Below are 18,561 nucleotides of genomic sequence, written 5' to 3' on the forward strand. Positions count from 1 at the left end.
GATACATTGGCGTTATCTGCGTGTTGTTGCCCTAGGAACTGGTAGTAGAATTCCACTGTGTGTCTTTCCCATTGTTTCTTTTCAAAAGCGCAGCGTTTGAGTAAAGTTCGCATTTAAGTTTTGCATGTGTTACCCAGCATTCTATTTTAGTTCTGTAACGCCGCATATTCCTTAATCACATTTCCCAACCTCGCGTTAACTCGCGCTCAAGTCCAGTGCCCATCAGGTGTGAGATATTGAATTTCCAGACACCCCTAACCCGAAATTGTCCTTTGCCTGGGCATGTTAATTGTAGCCACAGCTGCCAAATGGTCAGAAAAACTCACTGGAAAAGTTTCAACGATGAGAACACTGATTTTTAGGCGAGGAGAGGCATATATTCGGTCTATCCTACTTATGGAATGGCTAGTAATATAAGTAAGCTCTCGTTTCGCTCTTGGCTGGCTTTGCCAGGTGTCGATGAGGTGCACTTCGCTCACTAAATCTCCAGTTTCAGGCATGTGTTAGGACTGGGCTTTCGGTCGGCTACGGAAAGAACACAGTTAAAGTCTCCAGCAAGGATGATATTCTCGTTTGCGGAAGTTATTAACTCAGCTGTACTTTCCTGAAAGAAGATAGATCGATCCAGTGTGGCTTGCGAACCGGACGGAGCGTAAATGTTAATAAGCTGAGCTGTGTCTGTTTCGACAGAAATTCCTCTTCCACTTGCTAATTTTTTGACACCTCTCGACATAATCCCGTCCTTGAATAATGTGGCAGTGCCGCTTCCAGGTCCTCTATTGGGGATAGCGTTGTATCCTGCGATACGTTCCACTCTGTCCATAAACACGTCTTGCAACATGACAATGTCTATATGGAAAGCATATATAAAATCACGTACGCATTCAATTTTTGTCAAACTAGTGATTCTGTTAATGTTAACTGTAGCTATGCTGTACTATTGTAGATCAGTACTACTACAAATTTCTGTCAGACTTCGATTCTTAGTTGTGTGTTAATAGATCTTCCATGTCTGCATCAGTTCCACCGAGCTTCGACGGTTCGCGTCCGCCACCGTGTCTTGCCGGCGGATTACACTTCTCCATATTCTCATGCCAAGGAGAGTTGTCCTGTGGTGTTGTCAGTACGGCAAACACTGTTGGAACGCCTGGTTAAATCAGCAGGACAGAACATATAGCTCTAATTGTGGAAAGGGGGCAAAAATGAGCGGCTGTCAGTGACACTCGAGCACATATAACGTTTTTAGTTGCCCAAACATTACAGCGAAAATGCCGAACTTAACTATCGACTGAATATGTCACACAATCTTATGGCTTAAGGGCACAAACTCTTTAATATTTAAACCGGCTGAAGGCCTATGATTTAAAACACAACTACATAAATTTTCGAAAGGCAGAAGGGACAAAGCCTTATCCTTAAATAATTTTAAAAAAAGAAGGCTGAAGGCCCAAACAATCTAAGACAATACGATATTTTACCTTTAAAACGGCTGAAGGCCCATGATTCAAAACACAAGTGCAATTAATTTTTACTAGGCAGAATGCCTTGTAAAAAATTTTTTTTAATGAGGCTGAAGGCCCAAACAATCTAAGATTTAACAAGTAAGCAATTTAAATTTTGAGACGGCTGAAGGCCCATTATTTAAAACCCAACTAAAAGCATACAAATTCAACCCATCGGCTATGAGCCATTAAAATACACAATCAAATACCAATAAGAAAAGTCAGTACAGCCAGCGGCGCTCAGAGGTTTCCGGAGATCGGTCTGCACGCCAAATACACTCCTGGAAATGGAAAAAAGAACACATTGACACCGGTGTGTCAGACCCACCATACTTGCTCCGGACACTGCGAGAGGGCTGTACAAGCAATAATCACACGCACGGCACAGCGGACACACCAGGAACCGCAGCATTTGTGCACCGCCGCCGTCAGTGTCAGCCAGTTTGCCGTGGCATACGGAGCTCCATCGCAGTCTTTAACACTGGTAGCATGCCGCGACAGCGTGGACATGAACCGTATGTGCAGTTGACGGACGTTGAGCGAGGGCGTATAGTGGGCATGCGGGAGGCCGGGTGGACGTACCGCCGAATTGCTCAACACGTGGGACATGAGGTCTCCACAGTACATCGATGTTGTCGCCAGTGGTCGGCGGAAGGTGCACGTGCCCGTCGACCTGGGACCGGACCGCAGCGACGCACGGATGCACGCCAAGACCGTAGGATCCTACGCAGTGCCGTAGGGGACCGCACCGCCACTTCCCAGCAAATTAGGGACACTGTTGCTCCTGGGGTATCGGCGAGGACCATTCGCAACCGTCTCCATGAAGGTGGGCTACGGGCCCGCACACCATTAGGCCGTCTTCCGCTCACGCCCCAACATCGTGCAGCCCGCCTCCAGTGGTGTCGCGACAGGCGTGAATGGAGGGACGAATGGAGACGTGTCGTCTTCAGCGATGAGAGTCGCTTCTGCCTTGGTGCCAATGATGGTCGTATGCGTGTTTGGCGCCGTGCAGGTGAGCGCCACAATCAGGACTGCATACGACCGAGGCACACAGGGCCAACACCCGGCATCATGGTGTGGGGAGCGATCTCCTACACTGGCCGTACACCACTGGTGATCGTCGAGGGGACACTGAATAGTGCACGGTACAACCAAACCGTCATCGAACCCATCGTTCTACCATTCCTAGACCGGTAAGGGAACTTGCTGTTCCAACAGGGCAATGCACGTCCGTATGTATCCCGTGCCACCCAACTTGCTCTAGAAGGTATAAGTCAACTACCCTGGCCAGCAAGATCTCCGGATCTGTCCCCCATTGAGCATGTTTGGGACTGGATGAAGCGTGGTCTCACGCGGTCTGCACGTCCAGCACGAACGCTGGTCCAACTGAGGCGCCAGGTGGAAATGGCATGGCAAGCCGTTCCACAGGACTACATCCAGCATCTCTACGATTGTCTCCATGGGAGAATAGCAGCCTGCATTGCTGCGAAAGGTGGATATACACTGTACTAGTGCCGACATTGTGCATGCTCTGTTGCCTGTGTCTATGTGCCTGTGGTTCTGTCAGTGTGATCATGTGATGTATCTGACCCCAGGAATGTGTCAATAAAGTTTCACCTTCCTGGGACAATGAATTCACGGTGTTCTTATTTCAATTTCCAGGAGTGTATTAACGTTCACGTAGGGGAGACAGGTAGTTGGCCCAACTATATCCGATCCGCCGGCAACCGAATCAAGAGACAGTCAACAGACCCACCCACAAGACGACTTGCTTTACACCCGACCAGTACACTAGGTACTCCAGTGCCAAGATATAAAAGGCGTAGCCACCCACAACCCAGTGTGCACAAGCTGTCAAAACTACACACACGTGTTGGACAGCGACAACACGGTGAGGAAAGGCACTGCCTGAATTTTACATCAGCGGCCAGTGCAGGTAACCGGAACGCTAACGACCACAAGGCAGAAAATTCCGCTGGTGCACTTGGACTTCAAATAACCAAAATACAGTTAAACTCCACCGGATGGTGGCCAAACTTTCGCCAACTCGAACACTCGCCATTGTTCACGGGAATACCCCCAACAGACAACAATGGAAAACAATGGCACAATGTGAACTGGCTTCGGTAATTAGATCACCACTCAACTCTGATGTGCTGGGTCGGTAAGCCACGAACCCCATAGCAATCGAAACAGCTCCCACACACTCCCACACTGCGTAGAGACCGCCAGCGGGCCCGGCCGACCGCGCCGCGCGGAGATTTCCTGGCTCATCCACACCAACCGACATACTGACTCACACCCCCTAGCCGGAATCAATAAGCACCAGACCAAAGATAGTACAAGGTCACACGTAGAAGGAGGAAGAATCACAGCATTACTGCAGTAACCACAGGTAACCAAACGCAGAGTCACAGTCAAGGTTTAAACCAATGCATAAGCCGGGCCAGCACAGCTCACCTATATTCGTCCGAACACACTGTCTGACAGCATTTCTGTCTACAGTGACGTTGTACCGTACACCATTGCTGTGTTTATGCAAATTCGTCAAAGGTAGGCGGAGAAGTCGACGACGCGCACTTACAGGGTGTTTCAAAAATGACCGGTATATTGGAAACGGCAATAAAAACTAAACGAGCAGCAATAGAAATACACCGTTTGTTGCAATATGCTTGGGACAACAGTACAATTTCAGACAGACAAACTTTCGAAATTACAGTAGTTACAATTTTCAACAACAGATGGCGCTGCGGTCTGGGAAACTCTATAGTACGATATTTTCCACATATCCACCATGTGTAGCAATAATATGGCGTAGTCTCTGAATGAAATTACCCGAAACCTTTGACAACGTGTCTGGCGGAATGGCTTCACATGCAGATGAGATGTACTGCTTCAGCTGTTCAATTGTTTCTGGATTCTGGCGGTACACCTGGTCTTTCAAGTGTCCCCACAGAAAGAAGTCACAGGGGTTCATGTCTGGCGAATAGGGAGGCCAATCCACGCCGCCCCCTGTATGTTTCGGATAGCCCAAAGCAATCACACGATCATCGAAATATTCATTCAGGAAATTAAAGACGTCGGCCGTGCGATGTGGCCGGGCACCATCTTGCATAAACCACGAGGTGTTCGTAGTGTCGTCTAAGGCAGTTTGTACCGCCACAGATTCACGAAGAATGTCCAGATAGCGTGATGCAGTAATCGTTTCGGATCTGAAAAATGGGCCAATGATTCCTTTGGAAGAAATGGCGGCCCAGACTAGTACTTTTGGAGGATGCAGGGACGATGGGACTGCAACATGGTGCTTTTCGGTTCCCCATATGCTCCACTTCTGTTTATTGACGAAGCCGTCCAGGTAAAAATAAGCTTCGTCAGTAAACCAAATGCTGCCCACATGGATATCGCCGTCATCAATCCTGTGCACTATATCGTTAGCGAATGTCTCTCGTGCAGCAATGGTAGCGGCGCTGAGGGTTTGCCGCTTTTGAATTTTGTACGGATAGAGGTGTAAACTCTGGCGCACGAGACGATACGTAGACGTTGGCGTCATTTGGACCGCAGCTGCAACACGGCGAACGGAAACCCGAGGCCGCCATCGGATCACCTGCTGCACTAGCTGCGCGTTGCCCTCTGTGGTTGCCGTACGCGGTCGGCCTACCTTTCCAGCACGTTCATCAGTCACGTTCCCAGTCCGTTGAAATTTTTCAAACAGATCCTTTATTGTATCGCTTTTCGGTCCTTTGGTTACATTAAACCTCCGTTGAAAACATCGTCTTGTTGCAACAACACTGTGTTCTAGGCGGTGGAATTCCAACACCAGAAAAATCCTCTGTTCTAAGAAATAAACCATGTTGTCTACAGCACACTTGCACGTTGTGAACAGCACACGCTTACAGCAGAAAGACGACGTACAGAATGGCGCACCAACAGCGGCCTCGGGTTTCCGTTCGCCATGTTGCAGCTGCGGTCCAAATGACGCCAACGTCCACGTGTCGTCTCATGCGCCAGAGTTTACACCTGTATCCATACAAAATTCAAACGCGGCAACCCCTCAGCGCCGCTACCATTGCTGCACGAGAGGCATTCGCTAACGATATAGTGCACAGGATTGATGACGGCGATATGCATGTGGGCAGCATTTGGTTTACTGACGAAGCTTATTTTTACCTGGACGGCTTCGTCAATAAACAGAACTGGCGCATATGGGGAACCGAAAAGCCCCATGTTGCAGTCCCATCGTCTCTGCATCCTCAAAAAGTACTGGTCTGGGCCGCCATTTCTTCCAAAGGAATCATTGGCCCATTTTTCAGATCCGAAACGATTACTGCATCACGCTATCTGGACATTCTTCGTGAATTTGTGGCGGTACAAACTGCCTTAGACGACACTGCGAACACCTCGTGGTTTATGCAATATGGTGCCCGGCCGCATCGCACGGCTGACGTCTTTAATTTCCTGAATGAATATTTCGATGATCGTGTGATTGCTTTGGGCTATCCGAAACATACAGGAGGCGGCGTGGATTGGCCTCCCTATTCGCCAGACATGAACTCCTGTGACTTCTTTCTGTGGGGACACTTGAAAGACCAGGTGTACCGCCAGAATCCAGAAACAATTGAACAGCTGAAGCAGTACATCTCATCTGCATGTGAAGCCATTCCGCCAGACACGTTGTCAAAGGTTTCGGGTAATTTCATTCAGAGACTACGCCATATTATTGCTACGCATGGTGGATATGTGGAAAATATCGTACTATAGAGTTTCCCAGACCGCAGCGCCATCTGTTGTTGAAAATTGTAACTACTGTAATTTCGAAAGTTTGTCCAACTGAAAATGTACTGTTGTCCCAAGCATATTGCAACAAACGGTGTATTTCTATCGCTGCTCGTTTAGTTTTTATTGCCGTTTCATATATTCCGGTCATTTTTGAAACACCCTGTATTATTAACTAGTGCTACTGTAATTTCGAAAGTTTGTCCGCCTGAAAATGTACTGTTGTCCCAAGCATACTGCAACAAACGGTGTATTTCTATCGCTGCTCGTTTAGTTTTTATTGCCGTTTCAAATATACCGGTCATTTTTGAAACACCCTGTATAAGCACCAGACCAAAGAGAGTACCAGGTCACACGTAGAAGGAGGAAGAAATACAGCATTACTGCAGTAACCACAGGTAACCAAACGCAGAGTAACAGTCACGGTTTAAACCAATGCATAAGCCGGGGCCAGCACAGCTCACCTGGATTCGTCCGAACACACTGTCTGACAGCATTTCCGTCTACAGTGACGTTGTAGCGTACACCATTGCTGTGTTTATGCAAATTCGTCAAAGGTAGGCGGAGAAGTCGACGACGCGCACATAGCTGACACCCCTGATAGGTACGACGTTCCACTGTTCCACTGTTGCGCCAGAGCCGAGGAGGGCGCAGATCTGTCCTGCAATGTTATTCGGATTAGGTGTCGATGTTCTCGGGAAGTGCGGCCTTACTCATCTCCTCGTGTTCTACGTCCTTCCGATAACCATTCTACACACACCGGTTGCACTGCCGAAACATTTCGTCCCACATGGGCAGCAATTTCCAGGATGCTTGCATCATATTCTCTGACGCCAATAATGTGCCGTCTTCTAAAGTCACTGATTGACGGTACGGTTCGCGCACACGTCTGCAGGGCATGCTGTACGTCTGCTCAAATTACACAGACCCAGTACCTTCTGTTTATAGCGAGAACGAGAGCAGCAGGCACGTTTTACAGATGGGTGGTGTTGTGCCGCGATATCCATGTTGACCTTGAACCATCGGGCCGACATGGTCCAAGTGCTATTCATTTCTGCAGAACATACTGATGTATACGTTCTGTGAATATAAACGTCCTCACTCTAGTCATTCAAGGTTTTCTGTTTTTTGTCCGAACATGAGAATACTCGTATATTAGCTTAGTGTTTCGTTCCGAGGTTGCAAAAGTTGTCTCTCGTGACGTACCTGGGCTGTTAAGTTATGGTAGTAGTTTCACGCCTACTGATGGAAGTTATCATTCTCGGACACGCAACGAAGAGAGGTGCCGCAGTGGCTAGCACATTGGACTCGAATTAGTGTGAACGACGGCTCAAACCCGCGTCCGGCCATCCTAATACAGATTTTCCGTGATTTCCTTAAATCGGTTCAGGAAAATGCCGGGATGGTTCCTTTGAAAGGGTACGGCCGGTATCCTTCCCCATCCTTCCTAACTCATGGCTCTGAGCACTATGGGACTTAACATTTATGGTCATCAGTCCCCTAGAACTTAGAACTACTTAAACCTAACTAACCTAAGGACAGCACACAACACCCAGCCATTACGAGGCAGAGAAAATCCCTGACCCCGCCTGGAATTGAACACGGGAACCCGGACGTGGGAAATTCCTAACTCATGCTCCGTCTCTAATGACCTCCCCTACCCCACTCCTCCTCCTCTAACATGTAGTGCTGCAAATAAATTATACCTCAATGATAGCGCTTGAATGTTCCTTTAATCACTCGCATGTAGTTACTACTCCACTGTTTTAAAATGTATGCTTTGTGTGTGTTTAATCTTTCTTGTATCATGTTAACGTACTCGTAGTGGACCGAGTCAGACATGATGCTACGTGAGGGTATGGGATCGGAAGTGAGAATGAAAGAGGAAGAAGACTAATAAAACACTGTAGGAAACTTCAGCACTTAATAGTAAATACTCTGTACAAAACTAACAAGCGCAGGACCTATACTTGGAAAAGCACAAGAGAAAGGGGAAGAAACGAGCTAGATTAGATCAACGTGAAATAATAATTCATAAATCGAAATTTCGGTCGTAATTTCCACATAAGGACGAGTGTACACTCAGATCAGTATTTGTAGCGATAAAGACACGACTGACTATAATGAACAGTGCCCGGAAGAATCAGTGTGAAAGTGAGTGGATGTTGAAGTCTGAGAAATGATGAGGAGCGATTGCAGACCTCTGGGTAGTTCATCTGAAGAGAAATGAAGCTGAGCAAACAAAATCGACACAAGGAAGATGAGTGGGATACCGGAAGAAACACCGCAAATGATTGTCGAAAGAAAGAAGTACAAAAATGCACAGAAAAAGACAGGATGTGACAATACACACTGAAGAGCCAAAGAAACTGGTACACCTGCCTAATATCGTGCAGAACCCCGAGAGCAAGACGTGGTATGGACTCGACTAATGTCTGAAGTAGTAAAAATGGGAAATTTGTGGTACCGGCTATGGGACCAAACTGCTGAGGTCATCGGTCCGTAGGCTTACACACTACTTAATCTAACTTAAAGTAACTTACCCTAAGGACAACACACACACCCATGCCCGAGGGAGGACTCGAACCTCAGAGGGGACGAGCCGCGCGAACCGTGAAAAGGCGTCTTAGACCACACGGCTACCCCGCGCTGCCTGAAGTAGTGCTGGAGGGAACTGACACCATGAATCTTGCAGAGCTGTCCAAAAATTCTTAAGAATACGAGGGGGTGGAGATCTCTTTATGAACAGCACGTTGCAAGGCATCCTAGATAAGCTCAGTAATGTTCACGTCTGAAGCGTTTAGTGGCCAGCGGAAGTGTTTCAACACAGAAGAGTGTCCTGGAGCTACCCTGTAGCAATTCTGGACGTGTGATGTGTTGTATTTTCCTGCTGGAAGTGCCCGAGTCCATCGGAATGCACAATGGACAGAATGGAGGCAGGTGATCACACATGATGCTTACATACGGGTCATCCGTCAGAGTCGTATCTAGACGTATTAGGGGTCCCATATCACTCCAACTGCACACGCCCTAAACCATTACAGAGCCTCCACCAGCCTAAACAGTTCACTGCTGACATGAAGGGTCCATGGATTCATGAGGTTATATCCATATCCGTTCACTTCCATCCGCTCGACACAATTTGAAATGAGACTCCTCCGACCACGCAACAAGTTTCCAGTCATCAACAGTTCAGTGTCGGTGTTGACGGGCCCAGGCGAGGCATAAAGCTTGTGTCGTGCAGTCATCAAGGGTAGACGAGTGGGCCTTCAGCTCCGAAAGTCCATATCGATGATGTTTCGTTGAAAGGTTCGCGCCATGACACTTATTGATTGCTGATTGCCCAGTATTGAAATCTGCAGCAATTTGCGGAAGGATTGCAGTTCTGTCACATTGAACGATTCTTTTCAGTATTACCGGATTCATTTCACGGTACACTCATGAAGTGATCATATTGGAAAATGTCCACTTCTTCGCTACTTCGTAGATGCTATGTCCCATAGCTCGTACGCCGACTACGACACCACGTTCAAATTCACGTAAGTCTTGCTGACCTGCCACTGTAGCAGCAGTAACCGATCTAAGAACAGCGCCAGACACCTAGCTTATAAAGGCGTTGCCGACCTCAGCGCCGTATTCCGTCTGTTTACGTATCTCTGTATTTGAATATGCATGCCTGTAGCAGTTTGTTGGGCGCTTCAGTGTAATTCAGTCTGGAATGAAATGATAGGAAGCGCATGGGAGGTAAACAGAAACAACTGCCGAAAATCGGCTCTGGAAATCGAATAATTTGTCGTTGGTAGGATATATTCAGCTTACAGAACACAAAATAATCTTAGCTAGAATTAAAAACGGAGAAGAGAAAGATGCTGGATGACAATAATAAATTGAAGGTGTCTAAGAGGTGGGGGAACTGTCTATTGACGAGATACAGGAAGAAACAGAAGTCAAATTGGAAGACATAAGAAATGGCCTGTTACAGTAAAAGTTTGACAGAGCTCTGAAAGGCTTGCACTTAAATAAAACAGAAACACATATAACATTCATTTGGAATTTCGTTGACGAAAGAAGATGAATCGATAGTTAAATTTGGTGTGTAGAATTCATACACCGGCGACGAATCGTCAGACTTTCGGAAAAATAGCATCACCGTAATATCGAAGGTAGCAAGAGAAAAGGCAATGTATTTCAACTTACTGACAAGAGTGATAAACATGTGAGTGTGATAGGTAATCGAAGATCTCTTAGGTGATGGCAGTTTGGGATTAGGAAAGCAGGACTTGAAACATCGAGGCACGTTCATAGGATCTGTCGGCTTATAAAAAGTGTTCGACCATGTAAAATGGCGCAAGATGTTTGAAATTCTCAGAAATCAGGTGTAAGCTACTGCGAAAGACGGATAATATACCATATGTATAAGAGTGAAGAGGGAACAAAAATATTGAAAGAACAAGAAATGCAAGTATTGAAAAGAGTGTAAGACAGAGATGCAATATTCCTTCACTACTGTTCAATCTGTATATTAAAACATTCATAACAGAAATAAAAGACTGGTTCAGGTGTGGACTAATATTCAGGGTGAAAGAATATGAATGGTAAGATTCGCCGGTGACATTACTGTCGCCAGTGGAAGTGAGGAAAATTTACAGGACCCACTGAACGGAATGAATTATCTGCTAGGTGAGGAATACGGGCTGACAATAAACTGAAGAAAGACGAAACTGATAGAGATTAGCTGAAATGAGATTAATCGTAATATTATCAAAACGGGGAACTACGGGCTAGAAGAAGGGAAGAGATCCTCTGGCCTTGGAAGCAAACAATCCTATGACGGACGTAAAAGGGACACAAAAATCAAATCAGCACAGGCAAAGAAGGCCTTCCTGAGTAAAAGAAGTGTTTTAGTATCAAACATTAGCCACAACTTGAGGTAGAAGTTCCTGAGAGAGAATGTAGTCCAGGAGACCAGCAATGAGTGTAAGTGAATCGTGGACTGTGGGGGAGCCGCAGAGCAGAGAATCGATGCGTTTGACATGTTGCGCCATAGATGGCTGCCAAGAACATGGTGCTCTGACGAGGTAAGGAGTCCTGTTCAGAACCCATGAGCGCAGGAATATGTGGAAAACTTCGACAAGATGAAGAACAGGATGACTGTAGCTTTGTAAGGGCATTACTGAACAGATACCATGGTACTAAAGAGAGCTGTACAGAGTAAAAGCTGTAGGGGATAACAGAGATTCGATCATGTCCAACAAATAAGCTAGTCCTTAGATGCAAACTTCACTCTGAGATGAAGGCAAACGGGTCGGCATTTTGTCGGAACTCAGGAGTCGCTGTCGGCCGCCCAGTGCGTTCTTTAGCCTTCGCAGCCGTACGTCCCACAATGTAACGGCGCGTTTACACCTTGTAACGCCGGAAATGCATATCCTCCTATTTCCATCTATTGTACTATAAATTTGTTTTCCTTATTTTTGTTACCTGAATATATGACATTTATGTGTCTTCACATATTGTAATTGTTATATATATTTATGCATTTATGTCGATGTATAATTGGTTTGTTTCGTAAATATTATTTGTATTTTTACGCTGATTCTGGCCTAGGGAAAACTGCTATCGAACGATTACATCGATAGGTCGTGTGAAGAATCAAAGTGTGTAGGATCTTTGGTAGTGTTAACTCTGCCGCGTGGAGCGCGGGCTGAGCAGAGGGAGTCTGGCGGGAGTAGCGAGTGGAGCAGGTGTGTTGTGTGAAGCTCCCGCGAGTTGCCGCGCTTCCGGGGTTTGGCAGCACGTAATTGCGCTCGACTTGCGATGATAGTTTCTGACATGGTGTCGCGGACGGGGAACATTAGCTGGCGCACATCAAGAGCCCGTTTCGTCTGCTGACCGTGTCGAGAAGAAGGCGCGCCAACATCCAGCTTCTGCAACAGCGACGGCCGACAATGAGTGACTGTCGCCACCTCCTCGATCGACGGCTTCAAACCTTCAATCAACCAAGAAGGAAGACTGGAAGCACGTAAAGTTTTAGAACTGTATGGCAGACCTCAGCTTTTCAAACTTTTAAAATTGTTGCATCACAAAATTACAGCTACTTAGCATGAACCTTTGTTGCTCATTGTCCCAATTGCATTACCAAGCAAGGTCCCTTCCTTTTCCGGAATGAACCAGAGTGTCGTTCAAATTCAGACGCCAGCATTAAAGTACAATCATTCAATTTCACTACTTTAATTTCAAAGTTCAGTTAAAGTATTCATAGCTGGCTACAATATTCAGATTACAGAATCACAAATTAAGAGTGCGAGTTTTGTTACCGTATTTTAGCTTACCTGTGACTGCAGCTCAGCTTGGTACGTACTAAATTTTACGACTGTTAGTTGTTCAGAATCATTTAATTCAAGTTCAAAGTTAAATCCCTTGTTTCTAAATTGCGTAGATTCAAGTAGCTTTAGAAATGATTGTTGAGGTAGTCCAAGACTAACCGTATTTGACTGAATTTCGATGTGCTTCAGAAAGAAAGCTCAGTATTAACTTCAGTCACTAAATTAACTTTCGATTTTCTGTTTTATTAATTCTTTTGCTAAATTAAGTCAGAGTGTAGCGAAATTTATTGCTTCTGACAAACTTTCAGTTTTCACACTGCACGTGTCAACCTTCAGTTGCCACGCTTCTAGTGCTAATTATATGTGTAATAACCTTTCTTTTTCAGTTACTATAGTAATTGTCCTTAGGACTGGCGACTGTAATTTCCCCCAAATCTCAAATATCTAATTACCGCTAGTTAACTGTTAACGTAACGGCCGCACATTTACTTTCTTTATGAACTTTACCCCTTTTCAAAATTAATTTCAACCTGTTTCATTAGCATTTTTCCTTTCATTTAGATGTAGCCCTTTCCTCCCTTTTTACCGACAGTTTAACTTCGGTGACGATTGCTTTTCTCAAATTTCCATTAGGTACACGCGGTTTAATTTTTCACTGTCATTAAGGTCGATAAGTGAGGGGGAGGTTACAACCTGTGACACTTGTGGCTGGTTGCCGTGCGTCTGCGCTTGCCCCACGCGCAGGTGTATCCACGCGCGTAGGCTCATGCTTCTGTATCAGGTTGAATGCATGAGATAGCATCACATCCACATCTAGATTCTCTACCCGCATCAATGCACTACTCTGCCAAAACGAAGGCGCGCGCACTTCGAATGCTATACAGCTTTTCTCAAACGACATTATGGGAACTACTGAGTGAAAAATTTTGGTTATTATTTATAGCTTCAAGATGAACTGCCTTTCTTTTCCTTAATGGTCATAATTCTTGCGACATTTGGCCATTACGTACGTCACCACACGAAGTTCGAATAGTTTGCAATGAAAAATAGGAGTCGCTATGAGTTTGCGTTTGGTGCATGTAAAGTCATACATTGCTGTGCATCAAATGTACACTATGTGATCAAAAGTATCTGGCACCGCCGAAAACATACGTTTTTCATATTAGGTGTATTTTGCTGCCACCTACTTCCAGGTACTCCATATCAGCGAAATGGTTCAAATGGCTCTGAGCAGTATGGGACTTAACATCTGTGGTCATCAGTCCCCTAGAACTTAGAACTACTTAAACCTAACTAACCTAAGGACATCACACACATCCATGCCCGAGGCAGGATTCGAACCTGCAACCATAGCGGTCGCGTGGTTCCAGACTGTAGCGCCTAGAACCGCACGGCCACACCGGCCGGCCAATATCAGCGACCTCAGTAGTCATCACACATCGTAAGAGAACAGAATGGGACACTCCAGGGAACTCACGAACTTCGAACGTGGTCAGGTGATTGGGTGTCACTTGTGTAATACGCCTGTACATGAGATTTCCACACTCCTAAATATCCCTATGTCAACTATTCCCGATGTGATAGTGAAGTGGAAACGTGAAGGGACACGTACAGCACAAAAGGTTACAGGTCGACCTCGTCTGTTGACTGACAGAGACTGCCGACAGTTGAAGAGGGTCGTAATGTGTAAAAGGCACACAGCTACCCAGACCATCACCCTGGAATTCCAAACTGCATCAGGATCCACTTCAAGTGCTATGCCAGTTAGGCGGGAGGTGAGAAAACTTGGATTTCATGCTCGTGCGGCTGCTCATAAGCTACACATCCCTAGGACAAATGCCAAACGACGCCTCGCTTGGTGTAAGGAGCGTAAACAGTGGAATAAGATTGTGTGGAGTGACAAATCACGGTACACAATGTGGCGATCCGATGGCAGGGTGTGGTTAAGACGAACGCCCGGTGAACGTCATCTGCCAGCGTGTGTAGTGCCAACAGTAAAATTCAGAGGCGGTGGTGCTATGGTGCGATCGTGTTTTTCATGGACGAGGCTTTCACCCCTTGTTGTTTTGCGTGGCACAGGTCTACATTGATGTTTTAAGCACCTTCTTGGTTCCCACTGTTGAAAAGCAATTCGGGGATGGCGATTGAAGCTTTCAACTCGATCGAGCACCTATTCATAATTCACGGCCTGTGGCGGAGTGGTTACATGCCAGTAACATCCCTGTTATGGACTGTCGTACACAGAGCCCTGACCTGAATACTATGGAACACCTTTGGGATGTTTTGGAACGCAAACTTCGTGCCACGCCTCACCGACCGATATCGATACCTCTCCTCAGTGCAGCACTCCGTGAAGAATGGACTGCCATTCTGCAAGAAACCTTCCAGCACCAGATTGAACGTATACCTGCGAGAGTGGAAGCTGTCATCAAGGCTAAGGGTGGGCCAACACCATATTGAATTCCAGCATTGCCGATGGAGGGCGCCACGAACTTGTAAATCATTTTCAGCCAAGTGTCCGGACTGTTTTCATGACATAGTGTTAGTTTCCTTCTGCTCCTTCAGCAGGGTCTGAGCAGGCACACGGGGAGGGGTTTCTTGTCACTGGGAACTCCAAAGTTGGGCGCGTTATGAAGCCCCTAGGGCAGGCAGCGTTCAGGGCTTGAAAGAAAGCTAATACGCACACGGTATGTCTGCCCGAAGGCTGGCTGATCCCAGGTATGGAGGCTGCCTCGCCTGCAGCTATCGAGCGTGCAATCGTCTGGAAGTTGTGCCTCACGTAGCCACCGACGACACCAGTCACATGGGCTCTAAGGCCGTCATACAGGTGGACTCCAAGAAATGAGGAATACAACAGAAGGCTTTACTGAAAACTGAAATTCTCAAAATCTTCACAAATGAATTTTACATAAAAAAAAATCAGTACAGTAGGACTCAATGAAATGAAGAATACAACGGAGGATCCATTTAAATCTCAAAGTTATATAATTTAGGAAAACAAGAACAAAGAGTTATGAAACAGTGCCCACAATTCGGAAAAGGTTTTGTAGTAAAATTGAAAATGACAGATTCAATAACTCGTTTTAAGGCTATTTCTCCACGAATGGCCACTTTAACTCTGAAAACCAGAAACAAGTTCTGTACAAACATAAACGCCGATGCCTCTAACAATGAGAAACATTTTCTAGCACGAATTGAGGCAGAAGTAGAAAATTTGTGGGATATTTCAGATCAGGCAAGAAATCAAGTCAATAAAAATAGCGTAAAGCTCCTAACGAGGTATTTTAAGGTCCAACTGGGAAAGGAAAAGAAGTACAGAGATGTAGTTGGAAAACGGGCTCCACAGAAACAAACTAATAGAAACGGACAACGTGTCGTTGAAATTTGCAGAACTCATGGGATTACCTCTAGAGCTACATATTTTAAAAGAAAACCAAGAAAACGTATGACCTGGAAACACTGTGACTGGAAAAGAGGAGAGTGGCAGCTGGACCACGCCTGCATGGACAAAAATTCTTTCATAAAGAATTCCGAAATGTTAAAGTACTGAGAGGAATAGACACTAGTTCAGATCATAATTTAGTCAAAATCAACATCAAATTCGCCGCGCGGGATTCGCCGAGCGGTCTAAGGCGCTGTAGGCATAGATTGTGCGGCTGGTCCCGGCGGAGGTTCGAGTCCTCCCTTGGGTATGGGTGTGTGTGTGTTTGTCCTTAGGATAATTTGGGTTAAGTCAAAAAGACAGAGCGCAATTGGAGATAATAGAAAGTATGATGCACATATATTAATCAAAAATGATAAATAACAGAAAAACGCACAAAATACAATCGTAACAGATAATCTTGAGGAGCTAATACCACTTTTAAAACAAAATGCTGAAGAATCGGCTCCGCTAAATCAACGTAAAAACATGCATGGTGGCCGAAGTGGCGCTGCAGTCTGGAACCGCGAGACCGCTACGGTCGCAGGTTCGAATCCTTCCTCGGGCATGGATGCGTGTGATGTCCTTAGGTTAGTTAGGTTTAAGTAGTTCTAAGTTCTAGGGGACTAATAACCTGAGAAGTTGAGCCCCATAGTGCTCAGAGCCATTTGAACCATTTTTGAACCATGCATGGTGGACTACCGAATGTGATGGAGTTCATGATGTAAGATATCAATCTTGGACAAAAGTTCAAACTCACGAAGCACATGAAAATGCAACTAACATCAAAAACATCACAGAAAAATTCCCTCAAATTATCAGAAAAAAACGGCAATATCAAAAGGATCTACTGAGTTTCAGTGACGAAAACTACTACAAAACTAATTCCAGAGAGTATGTCGAAGCCTTTGATGAACTGTTACGTAATTAAGATGTAAGAATAGCCCATAGTAACAAGGGAAACGCAGAAAGAAAGCTAGAAGCATTCTGCAAGCTCTTGAACTGTGAGGAACCTGAAAAGTTTTTAACAATAGATGCAAGCACCCCTGCAAAAAGCAAACCAGAAAATATAAACGCACCTACAGTACAATAGATGGAAATTGCACTTAAAGAAACGAGAAACTACGAAGTATGTGGTGAAGATCAAGTGTTTGCGGGTATGTGAAAGTATGCTGGTAAAATAGCGCAGACATCTTTACATACCATTTTATGAAAAATTTGTGCAACAAAAACATTCCCAGGAGAAAGGACCACAGCTATAATTAACTCACTTTATAAGAAAGGAGACAAAAGTGATTCCGACAGCAGTAGAGGGATTTCGCTCTTGCACTGTACATACAAGATTTTTTTTCCAAAATTTTACACAGTTGGATCAAAGAACAACTGTATAAGGAACTGCGGGAATACCAAAGAGGCCTCTAACCTTGGACAAGCTGTGACGAACAAATGATTACTTTGAAATTAATCATGGCTATGGAATGGACAGTGTCTTGAAAGGAGGATATGAGATGAACATCAACAAAAGCAAAACAAGGATAATGGAATGTAGTCGAATTAAGTCGGGTGATGCTAAGGGAATTAGATTAGAAAATGAGACACTTAAAGTAGTAAAGGAGTTTTGCTATTTGGGGATCAAAATAACTGATACTGGTCGAAGTAGAGAGGATATAAAATGTAGACTGGCAATGGCAAGGAAAGCGTTTCTGAACAAGAGAAATTTGTTAACATCGATTATAGATTTAAGTGTCAGGAAGCCGTTTCTGAAAGTATTTGTATGGAGTGTAGCCATGTATGGAAGTGAAACATGCACAATAAATAGTTTGGACAAAAAGAGAATAGAAGCTTTCGAAATGTGGTGCTACAGAAGAATGTTGAAGATTAGGTGGGTAGATCACGTAACTAATGAGGAGGTATTGAATAGGATTGGGGAGAAGAGAAGTTTGTGGCACAACTTGACTAGAAGAAGGGATCGGCTCGTAGTACATGTCCTGAGGCAACAAGGGATCACAAATTTAGCATTGGAGGGCAGCGTGGAGCGTAAAAATTGTAGAGGAAGTCCAAGAGATGAATACACTAAGCATATTCAGAAGGATGTAGGTTGCAGTAGGTACTGGGAGATGAAGAAGCTTGCACAGGATAGATTAGCATGGGCAGTTGCATCAAACCAGTCTCAGAACTGAAGACCATAACAACAACAACAAATTACCGCAAACGAAACAAGCCTCTTTCAATTACATTTATAGATTTTAAGAAAGCATCTGCCTCTATCCATAGACCCTCACTGTTAAAAATTTTGAGACGTTTCGGACTACACCCAAAATTAATTAAATTGCTACAACTTACCTTAACAAATACAAATTCGAAAATTAAGTTCTGAGAGGAACTTTCTGAATCACTCTCGGTAAAAACTGGTTTAAGGCAAGAAGAGGGCCTGTCAATACTTTTTGTTTAACTGTGCCATTGAGGGAGTGGTACAAGGACTATCCAAAGAATATCGAGGTTGGGCCACAAAAAGATGGCATAAAGTGGAACTGTTAAGGAT

The sequence above is a fragment of the Schistocerca cancellata genome, chromosome 7 (genome assembly GCF_023864275.1).
Source record: "Schistocerca cancellata isolate TAMUIC-IGC-003103 chromosome 7, iqSchCanc2.1, whole genome shotgun sequence".
Classification (NCBI taxonomy): Eukaryota; Metazoa; Arthropoda; class Insecta; order Orthoptera; family Acrididae; genus Schistocerca; species Schistocerca cancellata.